The sequence below is a fragment of the Salvelinus sp. IW2-2015 genome, linkage group LG6.2, assembly GCF_002910315.2.
Source record: "Salvelinus sp. IW2-2015 linkage group LG6.2, ASM291031v2, whole genome shotgun sequence".
Classification (NCBI taxonomy): domain Eukaryota; kingdom Metazoa; phylum Chordata; class Actinopteri; order Salmoniformes; family Salmonidae; genus Salvelinus; species Salvelinus sp. IW2-2015.
The window spans coordinates 8,770,567-8,780,712 of NC_036846.1; the positions used below are offsets into that span (position 1 = coordinate 8,770,567).

Sequence of the window (10,146 nt, forward strand, 5' to 3'; positions counted from 1 at the left end):
TAATTTCCACAAAACAGAGAACTGAGCACTATGTAAATTGAGGGTCAATGACCAGAAATTAATCCCATTTCACAGATATCCATATCACTCCTGCTAAACATCAAGTAGCCATAATAGGTCATTACTTCATAATCCAAAGTGCCTGGGATGTGAAGAAAACCAAGCATAAATTGGAGCCTTCCAGTCACTGTAAACATGATACAGATGAAAAATAGGCAAGTGTTTTTGCTATCAAACGAACAGGTGGGCACATTAAGTAGACTTGGCAGGATGTACTAACAAGCTGGAAGGGTTTTTGGAAGGCCGGCCTCTGTCTGTACCGAAGCGAATGAATCCCAGAGTATAAATCAAAGCAAAGTTTATTATTGTGTACACAAATTTACAGGTGTTATAGCAGGTGCAGCGAAATGCTTATGTTACTAGCTCAGGCAATGCAGTACCATGTCTTGCAAATACAAATAATAAAAAATCTAAACAAGAAATTAAGAAATGACAGAATTCAATGAATCATCCAGAGGTAGATATATTAGAGTGAGCATGTGTCAGAATCCAGAATATAAATATGTGGTGTGTATAAGACAGTACATAATTAGAAAAATAACTGGTCCTGTATGTACAGTAGTAGGTATATTAGGATGAGCAATGTCGAGAATACAGTATAAACATCGGTCTTTCTTTAACCCTCCTGTTATATTCCAGTCGAATTGGACCGATTTACAAGTTGTGTCTCTGAAAAATGTAGTTAATTTAATCTGACTGTGGTGTTCCCGGTCAAAAATGACCGGTCATTAGAAATGAATGGGTGAGACTACAATTAGTGTATAAAATTGATGCCAATGATGCACATGCCCATTCATCAGATGGACACACTTCCTCTCCCAGACCCCCACATGCATTTGTGTTTGAGCACACACACACACACACACACACACACACACACACACACACACACACACACACACACACACACACACACACACACACACACACACACACACACACACACACACACACACACACACACACACACACACTCACACCTCAACTCCGCATTCTTTCGGTTCCATGGCAACCCCCACGGGAACCTTTCCCCAATATAATCTTTCCTCCACGGGAACCACACCTGTTGGCATTCTCACAAACAATCGCAATATTGTTTCAATAATATATAGAACTTTTCTCGCAGCTCTGGTAAAAAAATAAAAATTCAGGCCTTGCTCACAATTCATTCTGTGGCAGCACAATGACCAAACGATATACTGTATGTTAGGCTCTTGATCATATCTTTGATCATGACACTGGTGAGGAGGAGAGAGGCCAGGAAACTGACTGTGAAGATGCATTAGAGGAGGAAGTGTCAGAAGTTGAAGACAACACAGAATATGATCCAGACCAAGAGACAACCGATGTGGGACAATGCAGTGATGAGGAAGGGGGCCCTGCTGAGGTTGTTGTTACATTCCGGTCAAAGAATGGGAATTTGTCCTGGTCTTCATCCCCACCTGAGAGGAGAGGTCGGCTGTCGGTTGAAAATGTTATCAGGATGGCCCCAGGGCCATATCCCGGGTTGATGACATAAAATCCTGCTTTAAACTGTTTCTGACAGAGTCAATCGAAACTATAGTGCTAAACATGACCAACTTGGAGGGGAGACGCGTTTACCAAAACAACTGGAAGGAGGTAGACCGGACAGACGTCCAAGCATACATGGGTCTCTTGATTTTGGCTGGTGTGTACAGATCCAGAAACGAATATACCACCAGTTCATGGGATGCAGAGTCTGGTCGGGCAATTTTTCGTGCTATGTCACTCCAGACATTTCACGTGTTGTCACGGTTGATTCGCTTCGACAACAGTGATAGAAGACCAGGCCGACGTCAACAAGACAAGCTGGCAGCGATCAGAGAGGTTTGGTGCAAATGGGTGGAGCCTGCTACTCATCTGTAACTCAAGTCCAGACATCACAGTAGATGAGCATCTGGTTGCTTTTAGGGGACGCTGCCCATTCAAACAGTACATGCCAAGCAAACCGTCTAAATATGGAATAAAGATATGGGCAGCAAGTTATGCCTGGAACATGCAGGTTTACACTGGGAAACCTGCTGACGGTGTTCCTGAAAGGAACCAGGGAGGGCGGGTGGTCCTGGAAATGACTGCAGGTCTCCAGGGGCACAACATAACATGTGACAATTTCTTCACTTCATATGCTCTTCGTCAGGAGCTGCTCCAAAAAATGTTTCCCATGGTGGGGACGGTCAGAAGGAACTAGCCTCAGTTGCCTCCTGCCTTACTCACTACCAAGGACAGGGATCGTTTTTACTCTAAATTTGCCTTCACTGATACACAGACTCTTGTGTACTACTGCCCTAGGAAAAAGAAGAATGTGCTCCTGACGACAACTCTGCACAGGGAGGCCGCTGTGAGTACCAGGGAGGACAAGAAGCCCAATGCTGTCCTGGAATACAACAGGAACAAAGGGGGAGTTGATAACTGTCACGCCCTGACCTTAGAGATCCTTGTTATTCTCTATGTTTGGTTAGGTCAGGGTGTGATTTGGGTGGGCATTCTATGTTCTCTATTTCTTTGTGTATGGCCGAGTGTGGTTCCCAATCAGAGGCAGCTGTCTTTCTTCTAGTCCGGAGCCTCCAGCGGTTGTTCCCAGTTCAGAGCCTCCGGCGGTGATCCACGGTCCGGTTCCTCCAGCAACGATTCACAGTCCGGAGTCTCCGGCGACGATCCACGGTCCAGTTCCACAGAAGCGGAGGGGTCAGCGTAGGGAGCGGGGGATACGCCCCAAACCGGAGCCGCCACCGAGATTAGATGCCCACCCGGACCCTCCCCTAAAGGTTCAGGTTTGCGGCCGGAGTCCGCACCTTTGTGTGGGGTATTGTCACGCCCTGACCTTAGAGATCCTTGTTATTCTCTATGTTTGGTTAGGTCGGGGTGTGATTTGGGTGGGCATTCTATGTTCTCTATTTCTTTGTGTTTGGCCGAGTGTGGTTCCCAATCAGAGGCAGCTGTCTTTCTTCTAGGAATAGTCTCCTCTTGAAGAAGAAATTGCATCAAAGTGTTGTTTTAATTTATCACATCTAAAACATATTTACAAATTCAAATGAATAGAATTGACTCCATATTGTTCACAAATTCAATGAGCCTTTCACCAAACAACAACATGTCTTATTTTTAGGCAGCCCTTTTTCCCTTCTTCAGTGTGGGATCTTGTCTTTGTTTGAGTGCATGTAGTTTGCACGACTAAGCTTTTCGTTGGTTGTATTGTTTATTGTTTTTCTTGGTGGAACATTTAAATAAAAGAATGTACGCCTACCACGCTGCATCTTGGTCTCCTTCCGACGACAAACGTTACAACAACCTTCATAAGGTATGTTACTTTTTATCTTTCAAGTCTCATGTACTTTTTTTTCTATTACCAGATTGTTTTATCTGCGCCATAAAAATAAGACATGTTGTTGTTTGGTGAAAGGCTCATTGAATTTGTGAACAATATGGAGTCAATTCTATTCATTTGAATTTGTAAATATGTTTTAGATGTGATAAATTAAAACAACACTTTGATGCAATTTGTTCTTCAAGAGGAGACTATTCCTAGAAGAGTTGAGGAAAGCCACGGTGGCACCCCTCATACAAAGGTGCCAACATCTTCCTCCAACATCATCCTCTGCTGGATTGGTGAGAGATATACAAGGGCCAGAAGCAAGATCTACCGCCGCCAGAGACAGAAGAGACAAAAGGAAGAGGTGCAAACTGTTTGCACCAAGAGATGTCAAAACGAGCATTATGTGCCATAAATGCAGAGCATATAAGGCACATGCAACAACCACCACATATTGTCCAACATGTGCATGAGAACACACAACATGTAACCACCACTGGTTGACAGATTGTGAACATTTAGTAATGCTGTTATTGTTACTGTTGTTCTTTAATGTGTTCAGACATTACTTTTGTAATATAGTACAGTTCTCATGTGTAGTTTTGGGCCTATGTCCTTTCTTTACTCATAAAATCCCACCGGTCAGTTTTGACCGGGAACACAACAGATGTTATTTTGTGCCACTATTTAAAAATGTGAAATGGTTTCAAAACAAATGTCCTTGTTAAACTTTGACGCAAAGTAGTCTGTCATAAATAGCACAATATGTTTCATCTGAGTATTTGTTATAGTCAAAATAATCCATACATTATGCTTTTTTTTACTTAAAAACGAGTTGTATGAGCTCAGGTCAATGAAGTTCAAAACTTGTAATGTTCACAAGAACTTAAGTTGATAAAAAGATCTAACACAACATTAGGTGAAAATGTATGGATTATTATGGATTTATAATCAGCTATAATGGGGAGGTCATTTTGGACCGGGAACACAGAATTAATTAACATGAAACGAACACAACAGGAGGGTTAAACTAGGGCACCAGTGAGGATTTCCTACACCGGATAACTTGTTACAGATGTTGATAAGTCATTGATAATTGGCTTTTTTTTAAATGTCACTATATTAGGATATAATGGGGGATCATAGCTATATTTAATAAAATTCACGAGTTGATTTAACCCTGTTTAACCCTTTGGTTGGTTGGTGTTGGTGTCTTGATGGATTTGTCTAAAATATAACTTTTCTGTCCTTGCCATTTATGGCAGTGTAAGTTGTCGTTATATCAACTATTAAGCATTAATCAGTCAAATTAGATATTTAACTTGAACCTTGGAAGAATCCTGGATGTAGCTGTTGGAAGGTTATTTGTATAGAAATCTCAGAAATGTATTGTAGCTGCGTAGCATTTCGTGTCTCCTTATGGGGTGAAAACAGTTTTTTCATGGGTACACAAATCCAAAATGATGTATGCAATTGCAAAATGTAATGCTTCTAACGGAAAGAGTCACCTTCATTTGACACTTAAAACCTAAATCGATAATGTCATTAACGTGGTTCTTCAATAATAATGCATACTACTTGTTGGATGCGCATTTGCTGTCCAGGTGATTAGTTACGCGGTGATATTTTCACACATCATCATCTGATCCCGGAAGGAATGTTCCCGAATGACAGTCAGCTGACGAACAGCTGTTGTGACAGCACATGTGATGAAACAACAGCCCAAGTGCTAGAAAAAAAGGTGTTCGCAAGGAATGTCAATAATATTTTGGTGTCTCATTCATTATGCGGGTGAAGACAGTTGTGCCTGGATCCACGTTGGATATAATATCCCTAGTTAATTAATTTTGATCATCTGTTTGATTTACATCCGGGTCTTGTTAGATTTAACAGAGAAAGCATTAAGGTAAACGAGTTCATGTTTTCATATGTTTTTGTGCCTTGGATTGGACACCTAGTCTACTGTGCACAATTGTGTAGGACTGCCCAACGCTATTCTTGTTAATTATTCTGGATTTAATGACAACAAATTATTTGGTAATGAAATATGACAAATACTTTTTGTTTTCCATGTTAGACCTGCAATTTTAAACAAGGTACTTGAAGTAGCTTACTTTAACTTGATTTTGGAGCTCAGAAATTCAAGTACTGGAATAGGCCTACCTTGAAAATCAGACATTTCCTCAAGTTGGTGGTTGAAAGTTATTGTAATTATTGTAGCCAATTTTTAGGTTCTCCTGCTCCCTTATTATTTATTTGTGATTTCATTTTTGATAAAAAAAATTGTAAAAGATGTGGCCATTTTTGTTTGTTTCCTGTTGCTTGAATTTAGGGGTGTTACACTACTCTGTTGTGGTAAATCCACGTGCTGTTATTATGAGGACAACAACATCCAATGTTGGCTTCAACTTTCCATACAAATACTTCCATTAAAAAGGAACCTGGTTTGTGGTCACTTTCTCATTATAAAAACAGCGATGTTGAGATTCAAATGGTGAGATTAATGCTACCGCTATTCATGGCTTTATTATGTGTGCTTGCGTCTGCCACATAGACTACAGAAAAATTGCCATGCATCCAATCTATTTAGTCAGGCAATGTCCACATTATTCACACATATTTCAGAATGTAATAATCACTTGAATATCAATGCATTGGCAAGGCCTAAAAAAGTCATTATTCTTAAAGTGGTAATAGCCTACTTAAAAAAACAAAAACATACTCTTTTGGGGAACGGGGGGGGGGGATGTTCAATTTTAGGCCCAATATGTACGCTTATTTAAATTATACAATTTTATAACATTGAGGTCCTTGAAAAGTACAATGAAGTGTTTGAAAAAGTCCCTGAAAGTCCTTGAATTAGACGTGCCAATGTCTTTATGAACCCTGCTTAAAGGATGTATATTCCTAGGCTCATGTTGTTGTATAGGTCGAGTTATGGGCCAATTTGCACATATTTGCTTTTATTCCTCTGGTAGACATGTGGAACTGCATGACAATCCTTTTTTTTGTTGGTTTTAAACCATTTTGAACCACATTGACCCCAATATTTATAGAAAGACCCACATACACACTGAGTAAACAACAGAACACAAAGAAAAACAAAATACTGCAAAGTTGGCTACGAGCTAGAAACAGGGAGACCGTGTACACTGCCATATTTACAGCAACTACAGGAACGCACAAATTAATGGCTGTGCACTTTAATGGATTCCATATTTTCATGAACTTCAAAAGGAACTCTGTAGCTTTAAATCTGATTAGGTTCAGGGTGATTCTAATTGTACTACCCAAATTAAAAAACGCTAAATAAGCACCTCAAGGATTACAGCATTCATATTAACCGTAGGAATATAATGGCCTTATGCTAATCAAGCGAAGGATGACGGTGAATATGACCCTTAGGGTTTTGAGAAGTTCTGCTTTTGGTTATAGGATGTTCTTTTATGTTTGGCCCTTTTGTTTGACCTTAAGACTCTTGCTGACTGTAAGACACTGCAAACCTCATCTTACGTAATATGAAACGTAAGGGAAAGAACGAGTGGAACATTAAAAAGTCTCCCCAAAAACATTGACAACATTTCAACCCATGCAATACCAACATGTACGGTGTCCATTTTAATAAACATTCACGGGAGTTGAACTGTGTCCAGCTGGGTGTCCATGTCACTAAGAATTGGTGGTGATGTGTGACAGTGTTTCTGTGTGATCACATGTTTATGTAAATCATCATTGGGTCATTCTGATGCAGTCCTTTTACTAGGACCATTAGTGATTAGCTTTGGTGCCAATTACATTCATATAGTGAACAGTACAGAAGATTCTGATGAACACTTGCTCAATCAGTGTCGGTGATTGTTATCTGACACTTTGTGACCAATGAGAACGACACAACTGTGTACCTCAGATGAACAATGAATTGACCAGTAACAAAATGTATGAAAATAATTGTAAAAGCACTACATCAGAAAAACATTCAGTTTACTTAAACGTGATGCTCCTTGAACTCCTCGAGAGAGAAGTTCTTAACTTTCTCCCATGTCCATTTCTAAAAAGGTTTGTCCTACTTGAGATCATATCAGCACCCATTCTCTGGCGAGTGAACTAGTAAAAAATCCTATGCATGTGAGTAACTACCATCAAAGCCCAGTTGTAATATCATTTTCTGTGGGAAAATTCAACAGGGACATGACCTAAATGAATTTAGATTATAATCATTATTAGCTATTTTCATTTTTTTACTTAGGAAACTTTCAGATGTTGTTGTTGTCGTCCAAATATAATTGAATACAGCAAAAGGTTCAAGGGGGTAATTAATAATTGAGAATGAAGAATTACCCATTTAGAATTTTTGAGAGGCATCAAAGTTATTGTGTTTATTGTTCAACTTGGCTATGCTTACGTGTATGAAACAATATGCTAAAAGCAATATATTTAAATATTGTCAAATTTGAAGAGTGTAAATAGCTGTGGTATCATAGTAGTATTAAGAGATTATATTTTTTGAGAGTGGAAAATTAGCAAAAGAGACCAAACCTGACGAAGCCAGACTGCGAAACACTCGTTCACATTTTGACTTGTTTTCAAGTTTTGATTGATCACCGTAGCGAAGCTAAATGACAACATTTATTTTTATTTTGGTTATACAACCTGGTCCAATCCCCTTGGCTGCTATCACAGTAGTCTTGGTATAACAGACTTGCCCAGAGCCTAAGCAGCACATTCATTGTCTTAACCTGTAGGGACATAAGCATGACAAAACTCTGAACACTTCAACACCACCATCGTATGTGCTCTTGTTTTGTTTTCACACTCAGACAGCTGGTTTTCCACTAAACTATGTTGAGTAACAGCAGGCCGCATTAAGTGTTGTTGCACTATCCACAAGGTATCCACAAGCATACATTCTCAAACCGGAAGAATGTGTGTCTAATCCAAAGTATGGAGTCGAACAAAGGTTCTCTGCAATACTATGACAATAATGCATTATTTTGCTGGACGGATGATTTGCAACAATCAGTAGCAACAACCTAAGAATAACTGTGATGTACGGATCAAATCAAATATTATTTGTCACATGTGCCAAATTCAACATGTGCCAAATTCAACAGCATTTCACCTTACAGTGAAATGCTTACTTACAAGCCCTTATTACCCAACAATGCAGTTTTAAGAAAAATAAGTGTTAAATAAAAAATAGATAAGTTAAAAATTAAAATAACAAAAAATTAAAGAGCAGCAGTGAAATAAATGTAGCAAGGCTATATACACGGGGTACTGGTACAGAGTCAAAGTGCGGGGGCACAGGTTAATCGAGGTAATTGAGGTAATATGTACATGTAGGTAGAGTTAAAGTGACACTGCATGCTTCAGTGTTGCTTGCCTTGAAGCGAGCATAGAAATAATTCAGTTCGTCTGGTATGCTCATGTCACTTGGCAGCTCGTGGCTGTGCTTCCCTTTGTAGTTTGCAATAGTTTGCAAGCCCTGCCACATCCGACGAGCGTCGGAGCCGGTGTAGTACGATTCAATCTTAGTCCTGTATTGACGCTTTGCCTGTTTGATGGTTCATGTCACGACTTCTGCCGAAGTCGATGCCTCTCCTTGTTCAGGCGGTGCTCGGCGATCGACGTCACCGGTCTTCTAGCCATCATTGATCTATGTTTCATTTTCCATTGGTTTTGTCTGGTCTTCTTACACACCTGGTTCCAATCCCATTCATTAATTGTTGTGTATTTAACCCTCTGTTTCCTCTCATGTCCTTGTCAGAGATTGTTTATTGTTATGTTAATGTTTTATGGATTGGTGTGCGACGGGTTCTTGTACCCACATTTATTTTATTATGGACTTTGGTTTTGGAGTTCATGTTTTAAGTTATTAAAATACTCCATTTATACCAAGTTTAATTCTCCTGCGCTTGACTTCCCTGCCACCTACATACACGACGTGACAGTTAATCGGAGGGCATAGCGGGATTTCTTATAAGCTTCTGAGTTAGAGTCCCGCTCCTCCTCAATGCCATTGGAAGAATCCCGGAACATATTCCAGTCTGTGCTAGCAAAACAGTCCTGTAGTTTAGCATCTGCTTCAACTGACCACTTCTTTATTGACTGATTCACTGGTGCTTCCTGCTTTAGTTTTTGCTTGTAAGCAGGAATCAGGAGGATAGAATTATGGTCAGATTTGCCAAATGGAGGGTGGGCTTTGTACACGTCTCTGTGTGTGGAGTAAAGGTGGTCTAGAATTTTTTTCCTCTGGTTGCGCATTTAACATGCTGTTAGAAATTAGGTCAAACAGATATCATTTTCCCTGCATTAAAGTCCCTGGCCACTAGAAGCGCCGCCTCTGGATGAGCGTTTCCCTGTTTGCTTATGGCCTTATACAGCTCAATGAGTGCGGTCTTAGTGCCAGCATCGGTTGTGGTGAATAATAGACAGCTACGAAAAATATAGATAAACTCTCTTGGTAAATAGTGTGGTCTACAGCTTATCATGAGATACTCTAGCTCAGGCGAGCAAAACCTTGAGACTTCCTTACTATTAGATTTCGTGCACCAACCGCTGTTTACAAATATACACAGACCGCCACCTCTTGTTTTACCAGAGGCGGCTGTTCTATCTTGCCGATGCAGCGTAAACCCCATCAGCTGCATGTTAGCCATGACTCAGTGAAACATAAGCTATTACAGTTTTTAATGTCCCATTGGTAGGATATTCGTGATTGTATTTCGTATATTTTGTTATCCAATGATTGTACA

At 40.0% G+C, this 10,146-nt stretch overlaps 1 pseudogene; it reads left to right on the forward strand.

Annotated features, from left to right (window-relative positions):
* Nucleotides 1-794: 794 nt before the first annotated feature.
* LOC139027925 (piggyBac transposable element-derived protein 4-like) lies at nucleotides 795-3,032 on the forward strand (annotated as a pseudogene).
* Nucleotides 3,033-10,146: the final 7,114 nt, after the last annotated feature.